Genomic DNA, 6,000 nt, shown 5'->3' with positions numbered 1-6,000 from the left:
GCCAGTAGCCAGACTTGAGGTCCATCGACGAGAAGTATTTAGCGTTGCAGAGCCGATCCAATGCGTCGTCTATCCGTGGAAGGGGGTACACATCCTTCTTCGTGATCTTGTTCAATCGACGATAATCGACGCAGAAGCGTAGGGTTCCGTCCTTTTTCTTCACCAGGACTACAGGAGAGGCCCACGGGCTTTTCGACGGCTGGATGATGTCGTCGCGCAGCATTTCGTCGACTTGTTGCCTAATAGCTTCCCGTTCTCGCGTCGAAACTCGGTAAGGGCTCTGGCGGAGCGGTCGAGCGCTCTCTTCGGTTATTATGCGATGCTTTGCAACTGGTGTTTGTCGAATCCTCGATGACGTCGAAAAGCAGTCTTTGTATCGTCGGAGAAGACTTCTGATCTGTTGCTGCTTACTCATAGGAAGACTTGGATTCACGTCGAAGTCTGGTTCGGGGACAGTGCTCATCGGGGTAGATGCGGCTGAATCCGAGAGGACAAAGGCATTGCTGGTTTGCACAATTTCCTCGGTGTATGCGATTGTCGTGCCCTTGTTGATGTGCTTGAACTCTTGGCTGAAGTTGGTTAGCATAACTTCCACTTGCCCTCCGTGGAGTTGAGCGATCCCTCTTGCGACGCAAATTTCGCGGTCGAGCAGTAGATGTTGGTCGCCCTCGATGAGGCCTTCTACGTCAGCGGGTGTTTCAGTGCCGACGGAAATAATAATGCTGGAGCGCGGCGGGATGCTCACTTGATCTTCGAGCACACTCAAGGCGTGGTAACTACGACAGCTTTCCGGCGGTATCGCTTGATCTTGTGACAGCGTTATCGATTTCGACTTCAGGTCGATGACTGCGCAATGTTGATTGAGGAAGTCCATGCCGAGAATGACATCTCGTGAACACTGTTGCAGGATAACGAAGGTGGCAGGGTAAGTCCGGTCATGAATGGTAATTCTTGCCGTGCAGATTCCACTCGGCGTGATGAGGTGTCCTCCAGCGGTCCGAATTAACGGGCCTTCCCATGCAGTCTTAACTTTCTTCAATTGGGCTGCGATGGGTCCACTCATGACAGAGTAATCGGCTCCTGTGTCTACTAAGGCGGTGACTGTGTGGCCGTCGAGAAGCACGTCGAGGTCGGTGGCTCTTTGTCTTGCGTTACAGTTAGGCCTCGGCGTCGGATCACGGCTGCGTCGCGTTGACCTGTGGTTGGTACGTGGCGTCGTCAGGTGGTCATTCGTCAGCGTGTTCTTTCCTGCCAGACTTCGTCGGGACGGCGGTGTATCGTCGTTGTTATGTCGTCGAGATAGGCTTTTCGGCGTCTTCGTCGGCGGCGGAGGATCTTCGTCAGTTCGACGAACAGCAACCGCACCTCCATCGGTTGCTGCTTTTAGTTTTCCGGATATGGGCTGACGGACCGGCCCCGGGCTGGGCCAGTGTATGGTCGGCGCTGTGGTGACAGGTAGCGGCCTGGTGACGGCGAACGGGACGGTCGTCGAGGGCTCCACTGAGTAGCGGCGAGGTAGTCGGCGATGTCACGAGGGCGTTCACCTTCCCTCGGGCGCTGTGCGTTGACGGCGAAGCTTCGCAATCCCAGCTCGCGGTATGGGCATCGGCGGTAGACATGGCCGGCTTCGCCGCAGTGGTAGCAGAGCGGACGGTGGTCGGGGGCGCGCCAAATGTCCGTCTTCCTCGCGTAGGTGCGCTGGGCGACGGGTGGTCGTACTGGCGGTGGCGGCGGCGGACGACGGAATTGGGGCGTTGGAGGGCCCTGGCGCGGTCGCGGAGGGGGACCTTGACGACGTGCGACGGCGGCGTAAGTCATCGCTTCTGGCTGAGGCTGCGGTACTTGTGGTTGCACCTCAGGAACTCCAAGCGATCGGTGCAGCTCTTCTTTCACGATGTCGGTGATCGAGGCCACTTGAGGCTGCGACGATGGCAAGACTTTGCGCAGTTCTTCGCGCACAATGGCCCTGATGGTCTCGCACAGATCGTCCGTGGCCAGTGGTTGAATTCGGGCGTAGCTTGTTGGCTTGGTGCGGCGGTCGAATTGCCGGTTCCGCAATTCCAGTGTCTTCTCGATGCTCGTCGCCTCACGAAGAAACTCGTCGACGGTCTTCGGTGGGCTTCTTACCATTCCGGCGAAAAGTTCCTCCTTTACGCCTCGCATCAAGAAACGCACTTTTTTCTCTTCGGACATTTCCGGGTCGGCGTGCCGGAAAAGACGGGTCATCTCTTCTGTGAAGAGTGCGATGGTCTCATTGGGTAGTTGGCCTCGGGTTTCCAGTAGAACTTCGGCCCTTTCTTTTGGGACAACGCTCGTGAACGTCCCCAGGAAGTTACTGCGGAACAGGTCCCATGTTGCTAGGGTGGACTCCCGGTTCTCGAACCAAGTCCTCGCGGCATCTTCCAAGGAGAAGTACACGTGTCGTAGCTTATCCTCAGAGGTCCAGTTATTGAAGGTCGAGATCCTTTCGAAGGTTTCGAGCCAGGTTTCAGGATCCTCTGACGTAGCACCACGGAAGGTAGGGGGCTCCCTGGGTTGTTGAAGTACGATGGGCGACACTGGGGCAGCCATTGTGGTTGTCTTGGCCACAATCTTCTTCGGCTTCTCAGGTAGAAGTCCGTGCTCCGGGGGCAGCTGTTGTAGACGACGGCTTGCTCGATGGTCCAGGACTACGTTGGTGCTCTCTTTGCGGTCCGGGCTTGGATCACGGCTTGTCGGGGGCGTCCGGTACATGGACTAAAAGCACCTCCACCAGATGTCACGTGGTCGTGACTTCAAAGAACACATTAGCAATACTGTGAACGACAAAACTAACTTTTATTGGCCGAACCTGTGCCCACAAAACAGGCTACACTTAAGCACAACGATAGCGGCGAACACGGTCGGCGATCGTCGAAAATCTGATCAGCCGGTCAAGCGCGTCGGCTTTCATACAGCAGTCATCGAATGTTCCAGACTAATCGTTGGGACCCGCATGCCTTCTACAAAGTTCTACACAATTCGCGTCAAGCGATGAAATCAGATAACGCGAGGTTCGGCGACAACAGACAGCCGGGTAGAAGCATCGATAACTTTCCAGAAACGTCGGATACATGCAGGCGCGTCCCGCGCTGTGCGATTACAGATTGTTAAGCGGCGAAACGTGGTCACCCGATAAAGATAAGTACACGTGTCAATATCTTGGGGACATACACGCAGCGTCTTGCTGCTCCGTATCTAGTAGATACGTGCGGTACAACGAAGCGCTTTTCTTTGCGCAGCGGTAGCGGGGAGGCGTGCGATTGCTTAAATTCATCCGTCCAGAAATGGCGCAGCACAACCGTAGAAATGAATAAAGATTGAAGGACGGGAAACCGAGATCATGAAAAATATCTTTGTTTGATGGCGTTGGGAGCAGAAAGCGAAAATCCTTATACAATACCTTAAAGTGCTGTATGCAAGAGAATGTACTATCATTTTTTTTAGTCTGAGACGGCACCAAACTTTTTATGTTAAAGAGTAAACATGCGACAGATCTTAGTTTGGAGCATACATGCGCCCCATGATTATGCCATGACAAGTCACTATCGAAATGAATGCCGAGATATTTATATGAGTTTGTATTTTCGACAGGGGTACACTTACAGGATAAGCAATCTTGGGTATGAAGATACACTGGAATGACCGTGGCTCCAATCTTTAGGGGATTTTTGAAACATGTAATTTTTGTCTTTTTTTATTGATGGTAAGTTTGTTTTTAAAAAGCCAGACCATAGCGTCATGCACCGATTTCTGCAGATATTCAAGAGCCTTTTTGTAATTAACATGCTTTGTTAGAAGGACAATATCGTCTGCATACTGATACACTTTACCATTTGGGATTACTGAAATGAAATCGTTAACAAATATGTTAAACAGAAGAGGCGATAAAATTGACCCTTGAGGGACACCAGCACCAAAGGATAATTTGCTGCTATAGTATTTGGTACCTATAACAACCATTTGAGACCTGTCGGTGAGATAGTTTTGAAGTAGAGTATAGAAGGGGCCCCTAAAACCAGTAAGATATAATTTTCGAAGTAATATGTCATGGCAAACTGAATCAAAGGCTTTGGATATGTCGAGAAACAAAGCACAGCCAAAGAGATTGAGTTCAAAAGCAGAATACAAATAGTCTGCAAATTCTTCCAGGCGTGATATTGTACCCCGGCCTTTCACGAAACCAAATTGTCGGTCAGACAAAATTGAAAACTTTTTAATAAAAGAAGTCATAAGCTCAAGCAAATATTTTTGTATAACCTGAGATAATACGAGCAAAATGGATATAGGCCGGTAGTTCTCAATATTAAATTTGTTTCCTGCCTTATGGAGTGGTTTAACTAAAGCAGTTTTTAGATATTGTGGCAAAGTTCCAGTATCTAGGAAGCCATTTAATATGAAAAGCACAATATCTGAAAGCGCCTCAAAGTTTCTTCTCAGCAAGCTTACAGATATTCCATCTACTCCAGGTGGTTTACTCGTTCGAAAACTGAAAATGATCCGGGCAAGGACGGATTTCGAAAGCCGCGGTAAAGATGCAGATGCTGTCAAAGAATCACCAAGCGTCACATCTTGCCGAGGCTTAGATAACGCCTCTGTTGAAGCCTGACTGAAGAAATGATTGAACAAGTCAGCTGTTTTGATAGGGTTTCCAGCAAAATGTTCTATCACAGATTTTACAGTATCGAATTTCCCTCTGAGATGGTTTATCAGCGACCAAGTTTTGCTAGCACTTTTTGACGATTGACTAAATTTGTGTATGAAGAAGCGACGTTTTGCAGCACTTAGAAGAGCAACTACTTTATTTCTTGCAATCTTATATTCTAATTGGAGGTCTTTATTGTCAGGGGTGCATTTACTTTTTTTCCAAAGTCAATCCCTGTGAGATATGGCTTGCATAACGTCGGAATTAATCCATGGATAGCTTTTCCTGCACTTTCTATTCCTGAAAAATGTGCAGTGCCGTTAGAAATGTGCTAGACGCTCGAGCTATCGTACACTTGGTCTGGGGGCCTACAGTCAATCAACGAAGACCAGGTAAAATTCACAATGAGGCTGTCAAGTTTCTTTTGATTCACAAACCTATTCTGAAATTCTGACGTGGTTCTGACCTTGTCACTTGACTACTGCGTGCCAACGAACGATACACTTAGGGATACACGCCAAGCGACAGCATAGTGGTAAGATAATTTATGAGTGATAACACAAGAATTGAGCGAATGATTAGGCGCTCGAACCGCAATATGGTCTAAGCAAGACGTTGCAAAACGGCCATTCCTCTCTTGTCGGGGTAATCACTGTTGACGTGAAACCATGAGATGCCAAAACGGATAAATAATCTGATACTAAGGTGTTTGTTGGAGATGGAATGTTAATATTGAAATCCCCTGCCAGGCAAACTTCATCTATTGATGACCAGCTCTTCAATGTTCCTTCTAGTTCCAACACAAAACAAGTAGCACTGTTACTTGGGGGCCGGTACACCGCTAACCATAGGAGTTCATAATTTACACAATGAACCTTTACGGCGAGACATTCCGCATGCCTGTGTCATATATTGAATTTACAAATATAGCAATGCCGCCGCCTCTACGATTAGTCCGTGTTGTACCGCAACACCTGTGTCCATTTAACGAGAACATATGTAGGAAATATTCTGAGACGTTGATTTCTGTGACAACAAGAGCATCTACAAAATCAAGCAAAGATTCAGCTAACACTTTTAATTCCTCCCCGTATTTACGTCGACTCCTAGTGTTTATGTTCAAAAGTGTAAAATGTGACCACAAGAGCATCTACAAAATCAATCAAAGATTGAGCTAACACTTTTAATTCCTCCCCGTATTTACGTAGACTCCTAATGTTTATGTTCAAAAGTGTAAAATCGCGCGGTGACATGCGCCCAAACGATTTCTTGAAAGAGGTGAAATCGGATAACTCACTGAAAGTAGCTTCCATTCTGCTTAAGCAATTCTTTTAATA

This window comes from Dermacentor andersoni, chromosome 2 (genome assembly GCF_023375885.2).
Source record: "Dermacentor andersoni chromosome 2, qqDerAnde1_hic_scaffold, whole genome shotgun sequence".
Classification (NCBI taxonomy): domain Eukaryota; kingdom Metazoa; phylum Arthropoda; class Arachnida; order Ixodida; family Ixodidae; genus Dermacentor; species Dermacentor andersoni.
This window is presented reverse-complemented; position numbering follows the sequence as displayed.